Genomic DNA, 13,648 nt, shown 5'->3' with positions numbered 1-13,648 from the left:
TCATCTTAGGGCTTGTATAGTCATCTGTCAGGAATATCGTCTGTCTGCAGCTGCGCCTTGTCAGCATCTAAATAAGAAATTGAGAGATATCAGTACTTTTGAATGTCTCCATCTTTCCTACCAAATCTGATGTCTTGTCTTCCATCCGATCTGTCTGCAGTCTTCAGATACCCTGTTGTTGACTTTATTTGCCTACATGGACGAAAAACAGATTCTCCGTGCATTAGAAGTCCCTCCCACCCACTGTGATAGTTTAGAATTTTGTCTGCTCCATATTGGAGTTTTCAAAAATCACATATCATTAACATTGACGAGTGTTACAGACTCAACTTTACATCGTTTTCTCCACTAGGTGGCATTCAAGATCCTACAATGCCTTTTGTTTTTCTCATTTTCTATGAAAATCTCCAAAAAAATATCCCTAATCTGGGAAATTCTAAATTTCCAACCTTCAAATACCCATATAACACCCCCCCTTTTCTCCTGACAATAATCTGTGTATTAATTGTTGAGGAGAATCAGGGAAGTCTTGGGCCATTTTTTCTACTTTAACCTGCATTCCTATGTTCAGCGAAAATAGAAAGAAATGTTAGTCTACATAATACAGACATGCCAATATGTAACTAAATCTTATCTATTCCAAACAAATAAACTGTTAATAGATATACCCAATTACTTATTAGTAATAACAGAAAATCATCCTGCGGAACCTGTTTAAATAATAGACCATTTTAAAACAACCTTAAATTAAAAACCCTTAGCAATTCCAGGCATTACCACCTCTGCTGGGAAATGGATGTGTATTTCCCCTTCTACAACTGGTGTTTCTGAGAAAAAAAACGTACATTCCGCTGAGTTATTGTCACTGCAACAATTTAAAACAGTATGATCATATGCATATTTTTATGATCTATGGCAATCCCCCTGTTCTGGTGAATGAAACCTCCACCATTGGGTTATCCATAATACCTACACCACAATTTAACTAGATTTTACAGGGATTTATGAACACAACAATATCACGTTTGTGCCTGTTACTATCAATCACTTGAGATCTCTAAGAACTATTCCTTATGACCTGTTACCAATTACAACAGTTCCGTTGTCATTTACCACATACGTCACTTCATGAGATATACACAGTATTTTCAGCTATTAATATTTCCAAGATCCTACAAAAAAGACCTTGTCCACCCATCTTCCAATTCCTATGAATTTGGTCTGGGGTTATAATACTTACTACCACTAGGGGATTTTTTAATCCTTTACTCCGATATACATAATTTATACCATTATACTTTACCTGTATACACCTGGGATTTAAAATGAGCAGGATTTTATACCACCTGTCTATTTTTAACCCATATACCATATACAGTCTTAAGAATAATTGCATATACCATAAACATTGCTATAAGCATAAAAGTTAAATCCATTATCACCTGTCATCAGTATCATAAGGACGTCTCCTTATTTACTGCAGTAATGACAAATCTAGATTTCCTTTTTTTGCTTTTCATATGATATCCCTACTTCTAAGGAACATCCCATGACCAACGCTCTGAGTATTACGCATATCACATTGTTCATCAATATTTATAATGGAATGTATATCGCTGTCTAAAAAAATCATATTTCCTGCAGTCATATATATCTACCACATGACCTGTTTACCTAAAGGGAAACAATTATTTAGACATCCTAACATCTGTGACATCTTAAATGAAATTATCCATTTTTACCTTTATTACAGACTTCGCCGACCTACGATTTAGTCTTTTTCAACCATTCTGTTTACCAGTATATATCAAATGATTATGACAGGACTCATTGCAAACCTGCTATATGATCCAATTAATCATACCCTGCTTAGCAATACATCACCAGATTCTAAGCTTCACACCGGTGTTACCTATATATATCTGTTGCAGAACTAAATAAATGGGTTAAACACAAATACCTCCCTTTGCGAGTTCCTTAATCTATTTACAGAAATCCATATCTATCTGAGTTATGACTAGTATACAGGGTCAGACTGGACCATAGGGGCACAGGAAACCTCCGGTGATCCCCACTGTTCCAGTCTGACACTGCTGGTGTATTACTTTTTCCTGTCTGTAATGGTGGAAATGAAGTCCTCAATCCTTACTAGATTGGAGAATTTATCTTACAGATCTGAGATCAGCCAGCGAGAGTAGCTAATTCACGCCATTCACAGATTCTCAGTGCGCGCTTCTCTGCTCAAAATTCTTACCGCGTCGCCAAAATGCAGTACCCGCTCAGACAACTATTAAAGACATGCTTCTGTAGGAAGTAATGGTTAGAATTAAAACAACAGAATGCCTTACATAAAAACAATAATTGCTTTACCGTTCTCAGATCTTAAATCTCTTTGAACCTTGCTAACCTTTCCATACAGTTTTCTTACGTATCCTGTCCTATGCCACTAGACCCCAGACACTGGGTCATCATCGCTTATGCTCTATGCATGTATAGCGACCAAATCTTCATGTGAGCTAAACATGCAGGCTTTCACAGGGCTCATAACCGCCCTAATATTCCTTGACAAAACACATCAAGTCCCTGATCATCTTAAACAATGTATTATGCATATTACGCAAACCTTTAAATCATACTCAGTTATAACTGCAAGATTATATGTGGTTTACATGTGATCTAATACACAGATAATACAGTATAACACACCACATGTTATAACTTACTCAGAAGTGAATTTCTTAACCTAAAATAAATCTATAAACTGTTGTATTGCAAGGATTTTTCAGAAGTACATACAAACTCAACACAGAAATCATGTGTACAGCACAAATTTCTGTTATGCAGCCATGTGTGTGTTCAGTAATGCCATATTACACATATCCCTGTTTTCTGAGATTCTGTGTAAACCCCCCCTTTTGTTCAAAATTAGACATTGAGAACAACAGAGGATAATGATTGCAAATCATAATTCACATTGGTGCTGAATTCTAGCTCCTGTATAAATCATGATTATTCTACCAAACATCATAAAATTTGCCAATTGTAATGTCTGTTTGTGACATTATCAGAACACACAACATTGGAACAATCCTGCAATACATTGCAGTACAATAGGTAAAACAATTTTACCATCACTAAGATGAATTTCCAATTTACATTCATTTGCTTCAAATATATGAAACATATTTGTGTTTCCTGCGATTAATTATGAATTCTCCAGTACTTCAAAACATTGGTACAGGTACAGTGCATGTTTTAATGTGTGACCTTAATGCACAAGTTTCACTGCAGATATGCTGCAGGGTGATTTAAACAGAAATAAATGGAGTTATATACTGTGAATGTATGTGAGACAAGTTTACATGCGTGTGTGTATGGAGGGGATATGATATTCTGTATGTATATTTTAAGGGATATAACTGTTTTCCTGCAATTCCGGCAGATTAATATCTATAAATAAATTGTGGATTGCAATCTATCAGGAAAAACAATTGTTTGTGTATATATTTGCATGTGAGAGTTGTGTGCTTTTGTGTTGCTATGAATGGGGGATGGTGGAGCCTCATGGTAATGCAGCCATGATGTTGTAAAGAGATCTATTGTACCAAGTGTAAGTGTGTTTATTTTTTTGTAGTGTGTTATTGCAGATATGATATATGCAGCACAAAAAGGGTTAATACAGGGTACCTTGAATATCCAGGAGTCACCATTTGCTTAGAGCCTGCTGTTCACTGTAACTTGCAGTCCTGCAAAATACACTTGTTGGAAAGAGAAACTGTTACATATCTTGTGCAACCATTCAAAAATGAAAACAAACATACTGTGAGAAGTATAATTAAATCAGGCATCGCTGGATTGCCATTCTACAAGTGGCATCCTATGTACAAACAAAAAAACTAACACACAAAAAAAAATGTGGGTTCTCTCTGCCTTTTTTTAATTGTGGGAATTAAAATTGTAAACAGCAACAATTATAAGTTTCCACAATTATAAACAGACCTGTTCGGGGTGCTAATGATAATTTCCACAATTTTAAAAGCAGACCTGTTTGGGTGCTAATGACAATTTCCACAATTTTAAAAGCAGACTTGTTCGGGCGCCATTGCTAAGGGGTGTTTTTTCCCTTCTTTCTATTTGTACACAGAGGCCATTGCCAGCCTGTTTAATCCCAATATATCTGAAGCAAATTATTCTATTTTTCATATAATAACTATCAGGTTATACGCAACATAAATATATGAACTTCGCAAAGTGTTAACCAGAATTATATACCTTTTAAATCATTTGGATAATTTCCTTTTATAAAGATAACGATGCACACAAAGTGTTATAAGTAAAACGTTTTTATATATCAAATCTTCATAAAATCAATGCTTGTTAAAATACAATATAGACGAGAGAGAGAGAGAGATATATAGGAAATGATTGCCGAGTGTGTGAGTGGGGGTTGTTGGGACCCTTTGTCCTATTGTTCAAACCGCATGGTCTCTGAACACAAACTCCATTTTGAAAACTCACATTGAAGACTCCCATAATGCCATGTTCTGTAATACCAATACCTTCACCCACTACAACTGTGTGATATCTTTGGACCAAAACAGTACATTATATTGTATACCAGTGTCTAATATTTTCAACTTCCATGATATAACACTGCATCCACTATACTATACAAGCTTTTCAGATACTATAACATTGTATAATACATATAAGCTGATTACTCTGTAATAGTTAAAAATACCACTATACAACTCATAGTACACAATTCTATCATAATACTATAAAGCATCCACCAAACACATGGACCAACTTCAATTTCCATTGAACACATGGGTCAATGGGGGAAGGGGGAGAGCACATGGAATTTCCTTTGTTCACACCACATGGAGGTAGTAGTCATCTTTAAATGCCCAAACTATGATAATATATAACTTCACAATACTATCACAATATGGCTAGCAATCTGCAACTCCCATGGAACCACAACCACCAGCCGAACCCAACCTGATTCCACTACATAATGTCCCACAAAGCACAAACTACCAAACAGTGTACACCACCCACAAACCCAGCACAATGCAATTGACCACCACCGAGTCATGGGTTCCCTCATCATCAGCTGATATCAAACAACCAGACATCCACAGACTGCAATACTCCACCCAATTTCCATCCCAATCCCAACTACACAATGATACAGTCAGACCACGAGAATACAACACATGGGAAGGAAGGGGGAAAGAAGAAACTTAATATGTATATATCACAGCCAGCCATATATATAAAACTGAACCCAAATCACCGCAAATCTATCTTCATATCGTCTACTACAGATTAACACAAACCAAGGCACAACCAAAGCACCACAGCCTGACAACCTGGCCTTTAACAAAGATTCCACTATGAACCACAATATTAATCACTACAAGCTATCTATACAAGCTATAAACAGATCAAATCAAACTAGTTATAGATATTATATAGGAATCTAATGTACAGTGTACTTAGCCATTATGAGCAGATATCTCCAGGCGATTGAAGCTGCATCTTGACAGTCTTCTGGGGAGAAAGTCTGCTGTCCTTGTGTCTCCCTGGTGTGTCCTTGCAAGCATGTGTGTTTCTCCAAGTGTGTGTGAATGCCATCCTGCTCTCCCTCACCTGTGAGGTGTGGTCAGAAAGGGAATATCCGATTGGTCAACTGGACTATTGTTCTAAGCTTTCCTGTGTGAGGCTTCAAGAGGAAAAAGCCTCTTGTTGGGGGTATGCTGTGGAGTTGAACACCTTAACAAATGCTAATTAGCTTGTATTGTGAGCTGGTTTCTGTTACCTCTATTGATATGCTGGAATAACCAGTTCTGTGTAAACTTCTAAGCTCTGTGAAAATTATCACATCTCATTTATATATTTTGGTTTTAGCTGTATAAGGAATTATTATTATTGATTTTAATATACACACTGTAACATTTCCCCCTTTTGTGAGTTCAATGACATCTGACAGTTGAACTGACATAAGCTTGTGTATTATCACTATTTTAGTGTATGTGTTATGTGTATGTTCGTTGATCGTACAGGTGGTGAGAAGAGAGAGAATTCAGTTTGTAGAGAATCATAACAATGTAATTTTCACAGTTCAAAATAAAAGGTAATGAAACGGCGGAGAAGTAACGGTCCTCTCCTGCTTCGCATATGTAGATGGAAAAAACCTTGTTTGATTGTATGTAAGGATAAAAAATCTTTCATATTTGAACCAAACCCTTTCCTAATTTTTATTAACATTTGGAATCAAAAGCCTATAGTTGTCATCTTTGCCACATGGGATGAGGGCGCACTTCTGGAGTGTTGTCATCTTGGACATCTGCTTTGGATAATCCGTATCCTGGTCCTTCCGATCTGTTCCATCTGATCATCTTCCGATCTGTGTTCCATCTGATCATCTTCCGTTCGATCATCTTAGGGCTTGTATAGTCATCTGTCAGGAATATCGTCTGTCTGCAGCTGGGCCTTGTCAGCATCTAAATAAGAAATTGAGAGATATCAGTACTTTTGAATGTCTCCATCTTTCCTACCAAATCTGATGTCTTGTCTTCCATCCGATCTGTCTGCAGTCTTCAGATACCCTGTTGTTGACTTTATTTGCCTACATGGACAAAAAACAGATTCTCCGTGCATTAGAAGTCCCTCCCACCCACTGTGATAGTTTAGAATTTTGTCTGCTCCATATTGGAGTTTTCAAAAATCACATATCATTAACATTGACGAGTGTTACAGACTCAACTTTACATCATTTTCTCCACTAGGTGGCATTCAAGATCCTACAATGCCTTTTGTTTTTCTCATTTTCTATGAAAATCTCCAAAAAAATATCCCTAATCTGGGAAATTCTAAATTTCCAACCTTCAAATACCCATATAACACCCCCCCTTTTCTCCTGACAATAATCTGTGTATTAATTGTTGAGGAGAATCAGGGAAGTCTTGGGCCATTTTTTCTACTTTAACCTGCATTCTATGTTCAGCGAAAATAGAAAGAAATGTTAGTCTACATAATACAGACATGCCAATATGTAACTAAATCTTATCTATTCCAAACAAATAAACTGTTAATAGATATACCCAATTACTTATTAGTAATAACAGAAAATCATCCTGCGGAACCTGTTTAAATAATAGACCATTTTAAAACAACCTTAAATTAAAAACCCTTAGCAATTCCAGGCATTACCACCTCTGCTGGGAAATGGATGTGTATTTCCCCTTCTACAACTGGTGTTTCTGAGAAAAAAAACGTACATTCCGCTGAGTTATTGTCACTGCAACAATTTAAAACAGTATGATCATATGCATATTTTTATGATCTATGGCAATCCCCCTGTTCTGGTGAATGAAACCTCCACCATTGGGTTATCCATAATACCTACACCACAATTTAACTAGATTTTACAGGGATTTATGAACACAACAATATCACGTTTGTGCCTGTTACTATCAATCACTTGAGATCTCTAAGAACTATTCCTTATGACCTGTTACCAATTACAACAGTTCCGTTGTCATTTACCACATACGTCACTTCATGAGATATACACAGTATTTTCAGCTATTAATATTTACAAGATCCTACAAAAAAGACCTTGTCCACCCATCTTCCAATTCCTATGAATTTGGTCTGGGGTTATAATACTTACTTACTACCACTAGGGGATTTTTTAATCCTTTACTCCGATATACATAATTTATACCATTATACTTTACCTGTATACACCTGGGATTTAAAATGAGCAGGATTTTATACCACCTGTCTATTTTTAACCCATATACCATATACAGTCTTAAGAATAATTGCATATACCATAAACATTGCTATAAGCATAAAAGTTAAATCCATTATCACCTGTCATCAGTATCATAAGGACGTCTCCTTATTTACTGCAGTAATGACAAATCTAGATTTCCTTTTTTTTGCTTTTCATATGATATCCCTACTTCTAAGGAACATCCCATGACCAACGCTCTGAGTATTACGCATATCACATTGTTCATCAATATTTATAATGGAATGTATATCGCTGTCTAAAAAAATCATATTTCCTGCAGTCATATATATCTACCACATGACCTGTTTACCTAAAGGGAAACAATTATTTAGACATCCTAACATCTGTGACATCTTAAATGAAATTATCCATTTTTACCTTTATTACAGACTTCGCCGACCTACGATTTAGTCTTTTTCAACCATTCTGTTTACCAGTATATATCAAATGATTATGACAGGACTCATTGCAAACCTGCTATATGATCCAATTAATCATACCCTGCTTAGCAATACATCACCAGATTCTAAGCTTCACACCGGTGTTACCTATATATATCTGTTGCAGAACTAAATAAATGGGTTAAACACAAATACCTCCCTTTGCGAGTTCCTTAATCTATTTACAGAAATCCATATCTATCTGAGTTATGACTAGTATACAGGGTCAGACTGGACCATAGGGGCACAGGAAACCTCCGGTGATCCCCACTGTTCCAGTCTGACACTGCTGGTGTATTACTTTTTCCTGTCTGTAATTGTGGAAATGAAGTCCTCAATCCTTACTAGATTGGAGAATTTATCTTACAGATCTGAGATCAGCCAGCGAGAGTAGCTAATTCACGCCATTCACAGATTCTCAGTGCGCGCTTCTCTGCTCAAAATTCTTACCGCGTCGCCAAAATGCAGTACCCGCTCAGACAACTATTAAAGACATGCTTCTGTAGGAAGTAATGGTTAGAATTAAAACAACAGAATGCCTTACATAAAAACAATAATTGCTTTACCGTTCTCAGATCTTAAATCTCTTTGAACCTTGCTAACCTTTCCATACAGTTTTCTTACGTATCCTGTCCTATGCCACTAGACCCCAGACACTGGGTCATCATCGCTTATGCTCTATGCATGTATAGCGACCAAAGCTTCATGTGAGCTAAACATGCAGGCTTTCACAGGGCTCATAACCGCCCTAATATTCCTTGACAAAACACATCAAGTCCCTGATCATCTTAAACAATGTATTATGCATATTACGCAAACCTTTAAATCATACTCAGTTATAACTGCAAGATTATATGTGGTTTACATGTGATCTAATACACAGATAATACAGTATAACACACCACATGTTATAACTTACTCAGAAGTGAATTTCTTAACCTAAAATAAATCTATAAACTGTTGTATTGCAAGGATTTTTCAGAAGTACATACAAACTCAACACAGAAATCATGTGTACAGCACAAATTTCTGTTATGCAGCCATGTGTGTGTTCAGTAATGCCATATTACACATATCCCTGTTTTCTGAGATTCTGTGTAAACCCCCCCCTTTTGTTCAAAATTAGACATTGAGAACAACAGAGGATAATGATTGCAAATCATAATTCACATTGGTGCTGAATTCTAGCTCCTGTATAAATCATGATTATTCTACCAAACATCATAAAATTTGCCAATTGTAATGTCTGTTTGTGACATTATCAGAACACACAACATTGGAACAATCCTGCAATACATTGCAGTACAATAGGTAAAACAATTTTACCATCACTAAGATGAATTTCCAATTTACATTCATTTGCTTCAAATATATGAAACATATTTGTGTTTCCTGCGATTAATTATGAATTCTCCAGTACTTCAAAACATTGGTACAGGTACAGTGCATGTTTTAATGTGTGACCTTAATGCACAAGTTTCACTGCAGATATGCTGCAGGGTGATTTAAACAGAAATAAATGGAGTTATATACTGTGAATGTATGTGAGACAAGTTTACATGCGTGTGTGTATGGAGGGGATATGATATTCTGTATGTATATTTTAAGGGATATAACTGTTTTCCTGCACTTCCGGCAGATTAATATCTATAAATAAATTGTGGATTGCAATCTATCAGGAAAAACAATTGTTTGTGTATATATTTGCATGTGAGAGTTGTGTGCTTTTGTGTTGCTATGAATGGGGGATGGTGGAGCCTCATGGTAATGCAGCCATGATGTTGTAAAGAGATCTATTGTACCAAGTGTAAGTGTGTTTATTTTTTTGTAGTGTGTTATTGCAGATATGATATATGCAGCACAAAAAGGGTTAATACAGGGTACCTTGAATATCCAGGAGTCACCATTTGCTTAGAGCCTGCTGTTCACTGTAACTTGCAGTCCTGCAAAATACACTTGTTGGAAAGAGAAACTGTTACATATCTTGTGCAACCATTCAAAAATGAAAACAAACATACTGTGAGAAGTATAATTAAATCAGGCATCGCTGGATTGCCATTCTACAAGTGGCATCCTATATACAAACAAAAAAACTAACACACAAAAAAAAATGTGGGTTCTCTCTGCCTTTTTTTAATTGTGGGAATTAAAATTGTAAACAGCAACAATTATAAGTTTCCACAATTATAAACAGACCTGTTCGGGGTGCTAATGATAATTTCCACAATTTTAAAAGCAGACCTGTTTGGGTGCTAATGACAATTTCCACAATTTTAAAAGCAGACTTGTTCGGGCGCCATTGCTAAGGGGTGTTTTTTCCCTTCTTTCTATTTGTACACAGAGGCCATTGCCAGCCTGTTTAATCCCAATATATCTGAAGCAAATTATTCTATTTTTCATATAATAACTATCAGGTTATACGCAACATAAATATATGAACTTCGCACAAAGTGTTAACCAGAATTATATACCTTTTAAATCATTTGGATAATTTCCTTTTATAAAGATAACGATGCACACAAAGTGTTATAAGTAAAACGTTTTTATATATCAAATCTTCATAAAATCAATGCTTGTTAAAATACAATATAGACGAGAGAGAGAGAGAGAGAGATATATAGGAAATGATTGCCGAGTGTGTGAGTGGGGGTTGTTGGGACCCTTTGTCCTATTGTTCAAACCGCATGGTCTCTGAACACAAACTCCATTTTGAAAACTCACATTGAAGACTCCCATAATGCCATGTTCTGTAATACCAATACCTTCACCCACTACAACTGTGTGATATCTTTGGACCAAAACAGTACATTATATTGTATACCAGTGTCTAATATTTTCAACTTCCATGATATAACACTGCATCCACTGTACTATACAAGCTTTTCAGATACTATAACGTTGTATAATACATATAAGCTGATTCCTCTGTAATAGTTAAAAATACCACTATACAACTCATAGTACACAATTCTATCATAATACTATAAAGCATCCACCAAACACATGGACCAACTTCAATTTCCATTGAACACATGGGTCAATGGGGGAAGGGGGAGAGCACATGGAATTTCCTTTGTTCACACCACATGGAGGTAGTAGTCATCTTTAAATGCCCAAACTATGATAATATATAACTTCACAATACTATCACAATATGGCTAGCAATCTGCAACTCCCATGGAACCACAACCACCAGCCGAACCCAACCTGATTCCACTACATAATGTCCCACAAAGCACAAACTACCAAACAGTGTACACCACCCACAAACCCAGCACAATGCAATTTACCACCACCGAGTCACGGGTTCCCTCATCATCAGCTGATATCAAACAACCACACATCCACAGACTGCAATACTCCACCCAATTTCCATCCCAATCCCAACTACACAATGATACAGTCAGACCACGAGAATACAACACATGGGAAGGAAGGGGGAAAGAAGAAACTTAATATGTATATATCACAGCCAGCCATATATATAAAACTGAACCCAAATCACCGCAAATCTATCTTCATATCGTCTACTACAGATTAACACAAACCAAGGCACAACCAAAGCACCACAGCCTGACAACCTGGCCTTTAACAAAGATTCCACTATGAACCACAATATTAATCACTACAAGCTATCTATACAAGCTATAAACAGATCAAATCAAACTAGTTATAGATATTATATAGGAATCTAATGTACAGTGTACTTAGCCATTATGAGCAGATATCTCCAGGCGATTGAAGCTGCATCTTGACAGTCTTCTGGGGAGAAAGTCTGCTGTCCTTGTGTCTCCCTGGTGTGTCCTTGCAAGCATGTGTGTTTCTCCAAGTGTGTGTGAATGCCATCCTGCTCTCCCTCACCTGTGAGGTGTGGTCAGAAAGGGAATATCCGATTGGTCAACTGGACTATTGTTCTAAGCTTTCCTGTGTGAGGCTTCAAGAGGAAAAAGCCTCTTGTTGGGGGTATGCTGTGGAGTTGAACACCTTAACAAATGCTAATTAGCTTGTATTGTGAGCTGGTTTCTGTTACCTCTATTGATATGCTGGAATAACCAGTTCTGTGTAAACTTCTAAGCTCTGTGAAAATTATCACATCTCATTTATATATTTTGGTTTTAGCTGTATAAGGAATTATTATTATTGATTTTAATATACACACTGTAACAACGGCCCTAAGTCTCAGTGGTTAATTGGAGGTATGTATCATATGAATGCATCTTATTGGATAGTGTCACTATGACCATTCAGTTTTATGAGTAATTGATGACGCAGTGCGGGATCTCCAAATAGGCGAAGGTCTGCCCCTGTCTGAACACTTAAGGTGCATACATACACAACGATTTTTTGAACGATTATCGTTAACGATATCGTTTATCGTTCAATCGTTGAAAAAATCGTTCACTTTCTAAGTTAAAACGAACGATTATCGTTCATGCGCATTCATGTTTGTAGTTTGTAGTTTAGTCAGACTGACCAACTCAGCTATTTTCATTAAGGGAATATGCAAAAATCGTTTGTAGTTCAAAAAAATCATTCATTACATTTAGTAAATTAATGATTTTAGTAAACGATTTTCGTTCATTTTTCCCTAGAAAAAATGAACGAAAATCGTTTACTAAAATCGTTCATTTACAAAATCGTTGTGTGTGTATGCAGCTTAATAGGTTCACATGATTGACAGACTCCGGCTCCACCAGGCCCGCCAAGTCTAAACAAACAGACAAATATCTTTTTTACTGCTCTCTAAGGGGTATATTTACTAGAATGTGGGTTTTTAGAAGTGGAGATGTTGCTCATAGCAACCAATCAGTTTCTAGCTATTATCTTCTAGAAGGTGCTAGATTAATGTTAAGTTGAATCTGATTGGTTGCTATGGGCAACATCTCTAATTAAAACCCGCACTTTCGTAAATATACCCCAAAGGCCCGTATTCAATTAGTTTCGCACCCGTGATACTTTTTCGCATGCTGGACTTTTCGCCTACATCGCTTATTTTAGCTTCAGAAATGTGGGCGCCCCCGCTATTCACCGTATTCAATTCCAAAAGACGCGAAAACGGAGACATGCGAATTCAGAACAGGTGAAAAGTGGTGTGAGAATTGGAGAAATCAGCCTGAACCCCCCTAAAAGATGCAGAAACATTGGGGATCAATGTAGTAGTGAACGATTAGCCCTAATAAAACTATTTGGGGTACAAGTGCCACTAATTGGCGTATTTGCGCAAGTGGTGAAGAATAGCATAAAGCACTTTTTTTTGGAGAAAATAAGTAGTCCTGTCAAATTTGTTGTACCTGAAAATGGGTGCTAGCATGTTTTCATGTCTGTAAAGTGAACTTTTAAATAAATGAGTTTGCACCCCAAAAAATGCACCTGCAATCCCCAAAACACTTGACCC

The sequence above is a fragment of the Taudactylus pleione genome, unplaced genomic scaffold, assembly GCF_031769625.1.
Source record: "Taudactylus pleione unplaced genomic scaffold, aTauple2 ptg000085l, whole genome shotgun sequence".
NCBI lineage: Eukaryota > Metazoa > Chordata > Amphibia > Anura > Myobatrachidae > Taudactylus > Taudactylus pleione.
The sequence above is the reverse complement of the archived record's forward strand: the minus strand, read 5'-3'. Positions refer to the sequence as shown.